A 16015-nucleotide genomic window follows, 5' to 3' on the forward strand; every position below is an offset into this window, starting at 1 on the left:
TTATGCAAAGTCCCCAAAAAGATAACAATAACGCATGAGTGTAATATTGTTCATTTAACTGGTTGAATTCATGTACATAGCGGTATGTATATATCACCATTTTGTGTATCATACATGTATGTAACATATCTACATCATGATGTAAAGATGTACCTCTAATGCCGTAGAACGCAACCGGAGTGTAAATAAAGTTCAGTTCAATTCAGTGATAAATTACATGTCTTTGTTAATGTCAGTGTAAACGTGGCTAAATAAGCTTACGTGTAAACGAGGAATTGTTAAACGAAACAGGATTTTAAACGTTTAAATGCTTCAGTCTATCCTGATACACATTTACGTTGGCCCAGAAAAGCTTTTAATATACATCCAAGGAAATACAGCATTTTAAGTGGTCACTGTCTATGGTATTTAAAGCATGCCCATTGGTATAAGTGAAGATCTTTTCCCCACACCCTCATCAGTATCTGGGTCACAATTGTTGGTCCGAGTTGGTCCGGGCGATTACAATCAGCTAAAACGTCATAGATAATTCATCATAATTGTTTACAGATCGCATTATATCTACATAAACAATCATTTATATTGATTTAATCTGCAGTATTCAAAGCAAACAAGTTGATCGAAGTGAAGCCCTTTTTCACACTCTCACCATACTCTATTTTTCAGTGTTCGGCCCAAGTTGGTTGGGCTGTTAAAAACAACCAAAAATTCTCAGTTGTATTCTGAATCGTGTCTACATCCGCAGATTAGTATTATAACTACCTAGAGACCGCTTTGCAATGTCACAAGTAAAGATAACTGATCCGTAAAGGCGAAGCCATTTTCCCTCTACATTGCCAACAAGTTTCAAATCAAAAGTGTTCAGTATCTTCTCGGTCCGATTTAGGCCCCATTCCTTCAAAAACAACTAAAAGGTCATAGATGTATCTCTAAATCTTTAAATCCATAAACTAGTATACATCTACCTAAATTTCACTTAACAGAGTCCTAAAGTGAAGTATTTTAAGCAAACACTTTGCTTAAAGGGAAGCTCTCTCTCCCACATTCTGAACATTCAACATTGTATCTACATATCAAGCGTTCGGTGACTTGGTAAAGGCTGCGCATAGCAACTAAAACCTCCTGTATCCTGAAATGTGTGTATACCCATAGACTCGTATTACATCTAACTAAATACTACTTTGTAATGTCATAATACATCTAAAGTAGTAGGTCCGTTAAAGTCAAGCCTTTTCCCTCTACTTTCCCAACAAGCCTCAATCAAAGTGTTCAGCCCTTGTTCTGTCCGACTTGTCTCAAAAATGAACATAGACGTATCTTGGATTGTGTTTATATTTATAGAATATTATTATATCTATCTAAATATCACTTTTTAAAGTCTCAAATCGAAATATTTTAAGCAACTCGTTGCTTAAATTGAATCTCTCTTAACCACATTCTGAACATAGTCTCTGTATCACAAGTGTTCTGTCCGACTTAAAGGTCATTTAAATTTTATTAAATGCATAGAATAATACTAAAATACCACCTTTTAATGTTACAATACATCACAAGTAAAGATAACTGGTCCGTTAAAGGGAATCCCTTTTCTCTCTCTTCATTCCAAACATAGCCTCAATTAGAAGTGTTTGGTCTCTGATTCAGCCGGACTGTAAAAAACAACTTAAACCGTCACAAATATATCATTCCATATGATTACATCTATAGAATACCTGAATACAACTTAAAACGTCTCGAATCCTAGTATTTCTAGTAAAAGCGTTTCCCAAAGTGAAGCCCCGGTATCATAATTGTTTAGACCGACTTTCATATTCTTTGATTTGTGTTCATTTTGAAGATAACGTTTAGTTTCGCACTTAACAATACTCAAGATGTATGGCGGCGGTCTGTAACAAATCGAGACTCTAAGCCAAACTAAAAAATCAAAAGTCAAAGTTCTTTGTTCTGCATAAAGGGCCGGGCCAATATACATATAGCATATATACAATCAAAATATGTTAATAAGTCTGTCTCTTTTTATAAGCAGTATATATATACTACAAACAAAAATTATGGGAACACCCTAAAATCTGACAGTCGTATATAAACTAAAACGTGGTGAGGTCGTTTATACTCTAAGGGAAATGAAACTTTTTGTGTGCTTAATAGGCACTTTAAATGACATGTTGGAACATGCAGTGAAGCAACTGATTCAATATTCGTTGAGTATGAGTGAAATGAAACATTGTTGAAAACAGCGATAAACAAGGATGCTGAAACACACCAGCACCATGTTTGATTCAAACGCCCAAACACAACAGCCTAGTGCATGTGGTAGAAAGACTTCCCATGCAGCTTGTGGCAACTGGGCACAGGCAGTTATGAATCGGTTGCGAAGGGCTTGGACCATAACATATCGGTCATCTGCCCTTGATGAGCAAGGTCTGTCCTTTACTCTACCAGTGGCCTGGAACCTGCCTCTAAGTCTGTGAATGACAGAGGGAGATACCTGAAGACGGAGAGCAACACTTCTTATGGATTCGCCATCATGTAACCATGCAATGGTCCTGCTTCTCTTGCTGGCGCTTAACGGTTTGCGCTGTGGCACGGTAAAGAAGATGTGAGGCTTTAATACTGTCTGTGGCTTCTTTTAAAGGAAACGTTGCCACACGCTGCATTGGAAGTCTGTCTTCCACATACACTAGGCTGTTGTGTTTAGGCGTTTGAATCAAACATGGTGCTGGTGTGTTTCAGCACCCTTGTTTTTCGCTGTTTTTAACAATGTTTCATTTCACTCAAACTCAACGAATATTGAATCAGTTGCTTCACTGCATGTTCCAACATGTCGTTTAAAGTGCCCATTAAGCACACAAAAAGTTGCATTTACCTTAGAGTGTAAATGACTTCACCACGTTTCAGTTTATATATGACTATCAAATTTTAGGGTGTTCCAATTTTTTGTTGTTGTAGTATATATAGATTTAAAAATGATTCATTTGAAGTGGAAGTTAACATGCTTTTGAATATAAATATATTTGGAATTGGATTATAAACATGTGGAAAAAAACGGAATCTTTCTTCAGAATAATATTTACATACTAAAAGGAAATGGAATTCATCCTCTATACCGAAATTACAAACTGGACATTTGCTTAGAGATACATTAATATTTTACCATCTTCCTTCATTTATTTTTAATCGTAATAAGCCTGCTCGGGATGTAATAAGAATATTACGATATTTAATTTCATGTATAGCACTTAAATATTTTCAAGGTTCTAACAAACCCTTATATTCTCTAAACAAATTGTAGCTTGAACTGTTTTCAAGAGTACAATACCAAGATTGATAAAACATATTGACACATACATCTAAGAAACTCAACCTTATTACCAACACTTTGTGCTAACTTTGCGAAGCCAAATCCATGTGAAAACCATATGACGAATATGAGAAGCGTAAGCATTTTGCCCATCATTAGCTAAGTATAGTGACATGTCATATACTAATTTCGGTATTCTACCAGAGTACATTTCTATAAGCTTTATCGAATATTCAGTAACTCGACATAAAGATTTTATATACTTACAAAGGATATTGTCCTCGTTAACCATATATTATAACACTAGACATTTGTAAGCCTACATTTAAAAAACTCTTACATGCGAGCAAATGAACTTTTTCAATATTCTCATAGCGACTTACCCCTCATACCTCCGCACCATAAAGTAAAATTGGTTGAGTTTGTGTATCAAATATGTTAAAGAATACCTTAGGGTCAACCACATCAATCTTTCTGAAGTTAGTGATCTAGTGATCAACAGCATGAGCATCGGTCTACGCAGTTGGGATGCGATGACATGTGTCACCCAAATCAGCGAGCTGACCACCCAATCCCGTTAGTCGCCTCTTACGACAAGCACGGGCTGTTGAAGAGCAATTCTAACCCGGATCTTCACGGATTATTATCTGTCTACCATTGGATACAGTTCTCACCAGAAAGCATGTCCTGCATTACCATTGGAGTGTTAAATATACATTTTGATTCAAACATTGGCAAAACTATACATTTGTGAACGCTGGAATTGTGTCTACCCAGATGTGCAGGTTTCGTTGCAATATCCTGCAATACATTTATAGCATTCCCCGGTGGCCCGAACAGCTTTCCTTGTCTCTGGCTTTGGGTAGTGCCGCCATCAAGCGTCGAATTCTCAGGACTTCTGAGATTCCTCATGGATTGCTTGCTTTAATTTATATAGATTTCGAACAGAACTATCACTAGCTCGAACCTGGGCGATACCGGTGTTATCGAAAAGGGTCTGTCGGCCATTCATTAATATTTAACTACTGGAAAGGGGGTGGTTATCAAAATGTTGTACTAACTGTTGATGACGCTGACCACTGAGTACCCAGTTGACCCAGGTGCTGGAAAGAGATACAACTTGCAGTCATACGAAACGCAAAGATACACCGTCCAAGGTTTGTCAAGTCTGAAATGCATTTTGTCTTTTTAAGTTACTTAAAAAACAGACACCTAAATATGTGTATCTATTTACTGTGACGATTTGGATTCCTTTATAAAACCAACACAGAAAGAATGTCTGTTACGACGTAAATTGTAATAACACGGTAAAATGTAATAATCTGCGGTAAATTGTAATAACTTAAACTGCGGTAAATTGTAATAACCACTGCGATAAAATGTAATAAAATCATTTCACTGCCTATTAAGAAAGGAAACATCCATGATTTTAAAATGTGAGACTCAGCTTTATAAAAATCACAACCCGGACTTTAAAAACATCGGCATCTCTGAGTCCTTCTAATTTCCAAAGAGAGTCAAATTCCAGCTTTATTGAAATCACAACCCGGACTTTAAAAACATCGACATTAACCGAAAATTGTAACAAACTGCAGCAAATTGTAACAACATCTCTGATTCCTTCTAATTCTCAAAAAAAGTCGAATTCCAATGTTTGTTCGGCTGCATCATGGTCACATTCCACCACTGGCGTGTTAAAAGAACGAAAAAAACGGCAACATTTTGGATTATTTCCATCATTCGAACTGAAAGGCAGATGCCGTAAATTGTAACAAACTGTGGCAAAGTGTAATAACAAGCGCGGTAAATTGTAACAAACTGCGGCAAATTGTATTAACTGCTGCGGTAAATTGTAATAAAATGCGGTAAATTGTAATAACATCTCTGATTCAATCTCATTTCCAAAGAATGGCAAATTCCAGTGTTTGTTCGACTTCATTATGGCCACATCCCACCACTGGCGTGTTAAAAAAAGAAGGAAAAAAAAGCGGAAATATTTTAGGTTGAAGTAATTAACCGTAACCGTGATCATCGTTTTCACTATCACTAGCGTCTGGTTCGACCAAATATGGCTTAGCGACACCAAGCGATTTTGACAGAATCGTCTATGAAAACAAGTTGTAACTCGGAAGCTAGGTAAAGCAGGCGACAAAATTAAATGCAGTAGATTGTGAGAACATATAGCTTTCCTTTTTCACAACAATTGTCACGATTTCAGGTTTATACAAACCTGTAAACAAGATAATGTACCCCCTGAAATGTACATGAATTCTACATCGGCCCTCATGTTTTTAAACATGGGTTGGTTGTAACAATAACAATAACCATTTACTTCGCTACATCTATTGTTCACCTTTTTAATTCGGCCCCCATTCATATTTCCCTCAGTACTCCGTCGTTTTTTGTTGTTGTTTTTTTCCTTTTTTGGGTAGTAACACCACTGTTTCAAAATTTCTATTTTTTGTTCCCCCTCATTTCTAAATAAGTGTACAACCCCGTCGCCGAAATACCTTAGTTGTGCGTTCGACGTTAAAAAAAGCAAATAACTACTACTACCATTCATTCACCTGATGAAGGAGTAGGTATATACCCCGAAACGTTGCATCCCTCACAATAAAGAAGTTGACAGCCATAAAAGCTTCTTTCCTTAACCTTAAGTACAGAGTAAGTTCACGTTCGCGTGTAAGCTGGAGCACTGGAATACAATTGTGATTTTTAAAGACCATTATTTCTCATGGTTAACAGTTTAGTTGTCTTTGTTAGGTTGTTGATTTGAACGTATTTATTGTATGTAAGTAGACATGGTCGTATTGCCCAAGAAGCTTTGTAGGTTTATTTGAATCTCCCTGGGGATAAGATGGTTAACATGCTACATACTCTTAAGTCAAGGAATATATGCAGAGTGCTTGAAAATGAAAACATAAATAGGTAGATTATGATGTGTTGATAACGATTGAACGGCATTACCTCACATGAACAATTCCCAATCTAGACAATAACCCACATTGACTTGACCAAGTTGACTTTCCCCACCCATAACATCACAAAACATGTAATTTATATTATAGACACATCGTTTTAAGGCTGCACCTTTAAAATCAACGCAGTTTATTACAATTTGCGGCAGATTTTGCTACAAAGTACTCAACATTTTTATAATAATTTACTGGACAAGCATCACAGCAGGAAAGATAGAAATACATTTACAAAATCTCATTTTTGTTTCCTTAAACATGATAGAGGTCGGAATTAAACTTGACAAAGTCGAACAAACACTGCAATTCGCCTTTCTTTGGAAATTAGAAGGAATCAGAGATGTTATTACAATTAACCGCACTTGTTATTACAATTTGCCACAGTTTGTTAGAATTAACGGCACCTGCTTCTCAGTTCGAATGCGGCGGTGGGATAGCCTAGTGGTTACCGCGTTGGCTTGTCACGCCGAAGACCCGGGTTCGATTCCCCGGGAGCAGGACAATTCCCACCCGGACAAGTGCCACTCGGACAAATGCCACCCGGACAATTCCCACCCAGTTATTTTCACTATAATGATGAGGACAATTCCCACCCAGGCTTTGAAATATTGAAATATTGAGATTTATTTGTGCTTGGGTGCTACTGTCTTAAATATACATATCTTATATACACTGCTATAGTGCTTTTCAATATCAGTAAACATGTAAACATGTCAATATCAGTAAAAGTTAAAAAGTTGCAGTAAACTTATGTATGTCACAAAATAATGCTTCCTTATTTAAAAAATGCTATTAATCCAAAATAATAATCCAAAATATTGTGAGCATAATGAAGCCGAACAAACATTGGAATTAGACTTTCTTTGAAAATTAGAAGGAATCCGAGATGTTATTACAATTTACCGCGCTTGTTATTACAATTTGCCACAGTTTGTTACAATTTACGACACCTACGTCTCAGTTCGAATGATAGAAATAATCCCAAATATTCCCGTGTTTTCGTTCTTTTAGCACGCCAGTGGTGGAATGTGACCATGATGAAATCGAACCAACACTGGAATTCGATTTTCTTTGAAAATTAGAAGGAATCAGAGATGTTATTACAATTTACCGCACTTGCTGTTACAATTTGCCGCAGTTTGTTACAAATTTCGGTTAATGCCGATGTTTTCAAAGTCCGGGTTGTGATTTCTATAAAGCTGGAATTCGACTTTCTTTGGAAATTAGAAGGACTCAGAGATGCCGATGTTTTCAAAGTCCGAGTTGTGATTTTTATAAAGCTTAGTCTCACATTTTAAGATCACGAATGTTTCCTTTCATAATAGGCAGTGAAATGTATTTAATTACATTTTACCGCAGTGGTTATTACAATTTACCGCAGTTAAAGTTATTACAATTTGCCGTAGTTTTTATTACAATTTTCCGCAGTGCAGTTATTACAATTTACCACAGTTTTTATTACAATTTACCGCGGTATTACAATTTACTGCAGTGTTATTACAATTTGCCGCAGTTTATTACATTTTACCGCGTTATTGCAATTTACGTCGTAACAATGTCCCCTTTTCTAAGCACAATAATTTGTGTTTTATCAAGGTAAACACTTAATCCCCAAGTGTCTGAAAAAGATTCAAGAATGCAATAATGTATTTAATTGGTTATGAAGACCGACAGATACTAGAATGACATCATCTGCAAATATAAGTAGGAATAGTTCATACAAATCCTGGAATAATTGCACACCATGTTCACCACATTCATTTATAGAATTTGACTGTTCACCAATGAATAATGAGAATAACAACGGGCTTAGGAAGCATCCTTTGCGCATTCTATTTGGGCACTTAAATTTCATCAGTAATATCTGAAGAAAAGCATTGTACAGATACTAGTATATAAATTGCTTTGAGTGCTGACAGCATTTTCCCTCCTAGCCCGTTCTGTTTAAGGCAAAACCAAAGTATATTTCTTTTCACATAATCAAAAATCTGTATTTGGCTATGTGACATAAGAAGCGAAAACTGATGATTGTGAACCCGTTTCTTTCTGGCAACGTTTCCAGCCGTGTCAGCACCACACAGTGATAAATGCCAGTCAATAAGTCCAGGCACAGTAACATTTGACTTGGAACAAATCGTAACAGAAATGTTTTCACCATAGTGCAATCTCTCAGGTCCGTAGAACGCCATACTAAAAGTCCTAAGGACTCCAAGTGTGTGAAATTTGTTAGCATTCATTAATTCAAAATGGCCGCCAATGACGATGGTTCATTATGAACCTGTCTTAAATTATTTTGTTACAACGTTATCCAATGACTAGGGTATAACATGAACACGATATAAATTATTTTGTTGCAACGTCATTTGATAGTTTAATATGAACATGATTTGAATGATTGTATTACATGATTAAAATGATTTTGTCACAACGTTATCAAATGACGATGGTTAAATGTAAACATGCTTTAAATAATCTTAATATAATGTTATCCGATGACAATGGTATAATGTGAACATGATTTAAATGATTTTGTTACCACGTTTTCAAATGACGAATTTGATGGTATTATGTGAACATGGTTTTCAGGATTTTGTTACAACACTATCCGATGACGATGGTTTATTATGAACATGAGTTGAATGGTTTTGTTACAACGTTATAAAAAGACTATGGTAAAATGTGAACATAATTTACGTAATTGTGTTACAACGTTATCCAATGACGATGATTAAATATGAACATGAGTAAAGTGATTTTGCTACAGCGTTGTCAAATGATGATGATCTTATGTGAACATAATAAAAATGATTTTTATGACGTTATCAAATGACGACGGTTTAATCCCAGTGTATTAAATTTGGTAAAATTGCATAATTTCAAAATGGCCGCCAGAGACGACGGTTAATTATGGACATGATTTAAATGATTTTGTTGCAACGTTATCAAATGACGATGGTTCATTATGAATAAAATGTAAATGATTTTGTTACAAAGTTATAAAACGACGATGGTTAATACAAACATTATTTGAATAATTGTGATACAACGTTTTCCGATGGCTTCATTATGAACATGATTTAAGTAGCTTTGTTAAATCATGGTCAATTTTTTTAATCAACATGATTTAAAAGTGGTTCAATAACGATGGCATGAACATTATTCTTCGATGCATAATTTCCTTTATGAAAGGCTGTCTCTGGTCAAGTATGATGACAGTGAATTATATTTCCGGTCTGTGTGTATGTCTGTGTGACCATTTACTCCTGGATAGAGCCTACTAAATCGGACTTCCCATGTCAGGTTGTAGGAATTAAGAATTAATCCTCAGTTCTTTACTGCCCAACACCTGGCTGGCTCACGAACGAAAGATAACCGACACAAGGGTGACCCTACCGACCTCACTGACATGATGGACACAAAACCTTAACCCGGTAGTGTACTTGAAGCTACGATACGCTGTCGTGAATGACTTCAACCCTGATTCACAGGCTAAGGTGTAGGGAAAATGTATCGTTCCGCGAAACATGAATGAAACAAGCTATTAATAACCTAAGTAATCGAGAACATTAATGAAGCCACCAGAAGATGGAGTCGATGCTATATTCCTCGGCATGAAAGAAAAATGAGAAAATGGAAGTCATCATTTATCTCCTAACTTGGTACAGAGGATACCATCATTTGGAAGTTTCGTGAAAACATACATGCGTTTTCCAACATATACCTCAGCTGTAATCTTAGACTTCAACAAGGCATTACGTTTCTTTGATATGTGGAAAATAGACTGTCCTGCTCTAGTTAATTCTTCTAAAGTAATCTTCGCACACCAGTGCCAAACACCTGGTATCTTACAAATGGGAGATGTCAGCCACTAGCGCCACCTTTCTTACATCATTGACAGGAAAGATACAAAAACCTACTTTAAAATATAGGGCTCCTTGGTTTTAGTTCTATCTATTGTATTTGAGGGCAAGAAATCATCGTCCAAAACGGAGCCAGAACACGTTTTTGACAGGCGAGCGGATCTTCCAAACACAGCAGGGGTTGCAGGGGTCATGTACCTTTTTGAGAAGTTCTGGAGAAGAAACAGTTCCCTCTTTAAAAGGCTGTATCTCAGTTGTTTTGGGGTCTACGGTCAAAACAATTAGTGCTCTGGAATTACCAAGACTTTATCTACCATACTGGCATTTGTGCAGAATTTGCACAATGGTTACTGGACATCAGTTATGGAAAGTTTGGAATGTCTAGAGCTGACGGTTGGAGCTCAGCACATTTTGGGAGCAAACTACTCACAAAACTCCTGAAAAACATGGCAAAAAACTGAAAACAAAATAGCTGCTAAACAGCAACTTGACCCGTCCCGGAAAAATTGTTGGGAATTCGATTGTGCATCTGTACAAGAGATTTGGAAGTGTTGGAACAATTAGTTCTTGAGATATTTGCTGTCAAACTTTGAAATTTTGGAATTAATTTTGAATTATCTCCCCTTTGCTATTAGGCCTAGAGCCTAGAGCTTTTTAAAGGGAATATCTACACCTCGATGCGCATCTGTATGATTTTTTTGTAAGCGATTCGGAGCATTTGTTCAGGAGTTATGTTTGGTACAAAAATCGGCCTAGAGGCAAGGAGCCCTAAAAAATCAAAATAATTGCTTCATACTCGGGCGGATTTTCATCAGATGTAATTGATACTTTAATAATAACTAGAAAACATGGTCTGGATGTTCGGATTACAGGGTTAGAATAATCAGTAGGGTTATGTATAATTAATAGTCACCTCACAATTGGGTTTGTATAATCAGGAAGCAACATACAAAAGGTACTATATTATCAGTAAGTTCTGCAAGGCAGAATCTGTGTAATCAGTGGGCACTACTCGACCAGTATCAGCAGGCACTGAAAGTTTGTTTGATCGGAAGGCAAGAAACGGTCTGCATAACCTGTAGGCATTGAAGAAATGAATTATGTGATTGGTTGGCACAACACCACAGGGTGTGTGTAATCAGTAGGCACTGCAAGACATGGATTATGTGATCGTTTGGCACAACATGACAGGGTGTGTGTAAACAAGAGGCACTGCCAAACATAGCCAATCAATTGTTCACCCAACAAAAACACGTTAACGTATCGTACAAATCAAAATAGTGAATTTCATCGGTCGTCATTTTTGTGAGTGATGCATCAAATTTTGAAATGTCCTCCACATGCCCATGAATCAAAGTTTGGAAGGCTCTACTGAGGCCTTGAATGCTGTAACCTTGATGGAACAAGTTGTGAGCTAGAGTCATACCGGCGCCTTTTGACAGCATGCACTAAATGAGATTGCTATATGGCTGAATAATACTCACTCACACAGACATACCCTCTCTTACACTGCTTACTAAGCAAGATGAAAATAGACAGGCCATTCATAACCCATGCGAATGAGAAGAATTATGTCAACCTCATAAGGTGGAGTCATCATAAGCTGTATTGCATGAAAAAAGAATGAGAAAGGTGAAGTCATAACGCTTGTCCCAAGGTTTGGTACGTTTCGACTTAAATAACACATGACCTTGTAGAAAAGACTTTAAATATGTACTCTTCGTTGTCTGTAGTTGTGCTGCACGTGTTGCTCTTGCAGATATGTTCTTTACTGCACCAGATTTTGTTACGACTTGGTCTTAACACAATGCATAGTATAGGGCTCTTTCCTGTATCGTGGGGACCTAAACAAGTATTGTATTCATCTATTGCACTTTTATGAATATTTTCAGGACATGTCAGGAAATATAGAACCCAATGGTCTGTGTTTCTCCTCCATTGTATAATGGACTTCAATGTGGGGGTGATGATGTAGCCGAATAGGTAAAGCGTTCGCTCGTCAGGCCAAAGGCCCGGTTTCGATTCAAAACATGAAAACAATGTGAACATTTCTGGTTTTCCCCATTGGGATATTCCTGGAATATTGCTAAAGCAGCTTAAATACCAACTCACTCACTCATTTACTCACAAACATACCTTAATTGACGAATAGCGTATTTGCCACACCTATTCAATACGCGGGATGCGGGGGGATATATTGAGAGGGTACTAGGGATGGAAATAAAGTTCACTTGTCTTAAAGAAAAATAAGGACGAACGCAAACAATTCCTTTATATATTCCATAGGGTCACTTTTGTCTAAAATCGCTCACTTTTATTACCTAGGTATGAAGCCTAACTTAGGAGCTATTCGGGATTCAGGGAGTGCTGTTTTCACTCATGTGAATGGACTCTACCAAATATGTGATCTATATGTAAAAATACAAGCATAAACTATTGATAATAATGTTTATGCATTATGTTGATATGTATGTTCTAAAACATTGGTATTGAAACTGTATCAAACAAGTTTTATTCCACTTCAGAATCCGACCCTAGCCAACTATCCAGACCCCTAGTGGTGTTGTGGGAGTCTCGCAGCACTTAATCCCAATGCTGTTATACCCCTAATGTTGGGAAAGTGTCAGGGATCCTGTTTGTTGCCACTTGCCGGCGGTTGTTACCGGCTGTTGTTACCGGCTCACACGGAATCAGACGCGCACAATCTATACTGGACGCGAACAACAAATACAACTGGACTCTTTTCCACTGTAATTTTATTCAAACACATCAGAGACAATGTCACAACAATTATTACATGAAGACATAAATGAGGTAACTGAAACCTTTATGATATTATTTTCCATTGCATTCTATGGACATAATATATACCTTTAAGTTAAGATATTTGATACACACACTGTGATAATACATGTAGCGTCCACGTCAAAGATAATACAATTAATTAAAATGTAACATTTAAAAAGTAATATGAGCTATATGAACTACATGAAATATCCGTTTAACGCTTTGTAGAATGAGATTTAAGAATTCATATTTTCATAAAATACAAAATATATTCTTTTTACTGTGTGTTTGCAATGATGTGAAGGGCAGGAACGGTTGCCCAATTTGCGACTGTCGGTTTTCGGCAGGTAATGAATTACCTTTCAATTTAAAACAAAGTGAAACTGACACATGATTAAAAACGAATTTCATATTTCAAAGTTTACGTTTAGGCTCTGACACTAACACTAACCAAAGACGGTATTTGTTTTACATCCCAAAGTAAGAGTTTTCATTGTAGAATCTCTAACTGAGGCTAAAGCAAATTTCAAATTCTGCCTGGCATCCGAGGTCCACCCAGACAGTAGTGCCGGTGATGCCGTAGTCCCTGTCCTGGGTACAGGTGTTGTCATACTGAATGTTGCTCACCTCCAGGTACGTCAGTCTTGTTGCCTTTGGCAACGTAAACGTGATTCTCGAGTAGCCGCTGGACCACTCATCAACGCATTCAGGCTCTGGAAGAGATAACAGAGTTGAGTTTGTTTGTTTGATTAATATTCCATCTCTATGATGACCATCTGCAAATATTCGACTCTGGACCTGACAATAATGTGTATCGGCCAACGTTTTTGGGATACGATGGCCTGCGTCAAACAAGTCAATGAGCTTGACCACCGGATCCCCTTACCCTCCTTTTACGACAAACATGGGTTACGGAAGACTATTTTAATCTGGCAACGAGTTGTGTTCAGGAACAGGTCAAAATCTCATTAAATTGATTAAACAGAAATTGTAAATGAAATATAATACATGTACTGTCCTATTCTTATAGAGACATTTAGACGATGGATATGAATTATAGTTGTGCTTGATAATGGTGTTAGCGTCCACACCGAAGCATCGCAAATTTCGTTTTAATCAGATCAATTTGTATATTTCATAGATTTATGAAAGAAAGAAGTTGATCATCTTCACGTGTGAGATGAATGTGTATAATCTTAAATGTGAGTATAAGCTGTTTACCTGGAGTTGTTGGTGGGATTGGAGTTGTTGTTGGGATTGGAGTTGTCAACAAGTTCACTAAGCCAGCTGAAAATAGTGTAATGTTTGTCAAAACAAAATCTGAAGCAATATCAGTCTTTCAAAGCATTTAGTATTTATAAGCCATAAATCTTGACATAAATTAATACCCAATCAGCGGAACATACCTTTGGTCATACTGTGATGACGTCACAAGTGCTTAGAAGCAAATTTCAGGCCTCGAATTTCCTTTCCTTTCACTTATGGGGTAAGATAAACCCAGAAATTATTTGGTTTAGTATTTTAAACTTAAATTTGAAACCATTAAACGTACGGTTAACCACAGTACAACATTTAAACAGAAGGAGTTGACCCTTCAGGTAACGTGACTCAGAGGAATCGCAAATATATTCTAAAAATATAATCATAGATTTTGTTAAGCTTTCGAAATGTTTTAACCAATGAATTTGAAAGTTTATTCTTACAATATAACGGCAGGGTACGGCACTGAAATGACATGTGCCCATGTGGAGAATCGAATCCGGGTCTACGGCTTCAGTTTCAAATATACTGCAAATATACATACCATTTGGATCTACCTGGTCCACCACAGACACGTTGCCTTCTACAACTACAAGATGAAACAACTTGTATGAATCTTTAATTTCACAAATAGAAACAAGTCCGGATGTCAAACACCAATTAAAGACAATGTCGTAACCGCTAAAACTACCAAGTCAACTCTGAAAATGACTGAAAAGCTAGGAAATGGGGAAAAAGTGACATCTACAATTGTTGTATGACTACTTCCATGGTTTCTATTTACAGCACTCAAGTTCAGTGCACATGTGCTTGCATATCCAAAGTTTAGAGCAAAACAGAATATTTGACAAATGAATGGAGGCTTATGGTAATAAGCCAGACGTGAATATAAAAATAGCTAAATATCTCAAGAACTTCCGTGGTTTCGTGACTACAGCCCCGTCATACGTTCAGATTCCATCTTAAAATAGTACACCGCAAAAACATTTGTCGTAAGATGCGTCTAAATAGACTGGGCTGTCGTACATCAGTGACTTCCACGTCATCGTATATTTTATTGCTATTGTGGCCAAACATTGTTCCTGTCATCTTATGACCCATTTCCTGCTGTTTCGGTCGACGGAAGAAATGGCGATACTTGTTAATATTCTTTTATGACATTTTTGTATCTCCGTGTGAGTGCAACACATGCAATATTCTGACCACAAGAAACCAAAGAATCTTCAGGGGTAACTTCACTTACCATTTGGAGCCATTTCCATTACTGGTAGAGCTTCAAAAGAAAACATCATGACAAGTTAACTTGGGTGCAGCAGTACTGGCAATGAATCAATACACAGTTTTACTGTTAATCTGTGTGTGTCCTTCATAATTTTCCAAAAAAAAGCGACAACCTCTCCCCCCTTTTTTGAACAAATAATTGGTACTTTACATAAAATAACCCAATTTGACTAAAGTAAAATCGTACTTACTGGATGGGATGCCGGGCTCGACTGGATCAAGTACCATACCTGAAAATGAGATTTGAAACGACTGCTAAATGGTGTCGCTTTTCATACCAATATAAGTATATAGATATGAAAAAACCCCGACTAAAATGAATGAATGAATGAATGAATGAATGAATGAATGAATGAACTTGTTTCATTAACAGAATTATTGTTCTTAACCCAATTCTGTAATCGTACTAAAACCCATTTCAATAGCACCAATACTCACGAGCAACGCGGGCCACAGAGAGGTGAAAACAGACGAACACTTTGCCCTTGCACCCAGCGTTCACCCACACGGTTGTGTTACGTATTCCGTATGACGTATCACGTAGACACACT

General features: G+C 36.9%; 1 long non-coding RNA gene across 1 annotated transcript; it reads right to left on the reverse strand.

Moving 5' to 3' along the window:
• Nucleotides 1-14144: 14144 nt before the first annotated feature.
• LOC124271212 lies at nt 14145-15671 on the reverse strand. Its single transcript, XR_006896975.1, has 4 exons — nt 15656-15671; nt 15427-15456; nt 14728-14772; nt 14145-14210 (listed from the first exon to the last, which is right to left on the reverse strand). It is a non-coding gene; the product is annotated as an uncharacterized LOC124271212 (long non-coding RNA).
• Nucleotides 15672-16015: the final 344 nt, after the last annotated feature.

The sequence above is a fragment of the Haliotis rubra genome, unplaced genomic scaffold (genome assembly GCF_003918875.1).
Source record: "Haliotis rubra isolate DU_JTF1 unplaced genomic scaffold, ASM391887v1 Scf159, whole genome shotgun sequence".
Lineage (NCBI taxonomy): Eukaryota > Metazoa > Mollusca > Gastropoda > Lepetellida > Haliotidae > Haliotis > Haliotis rubra.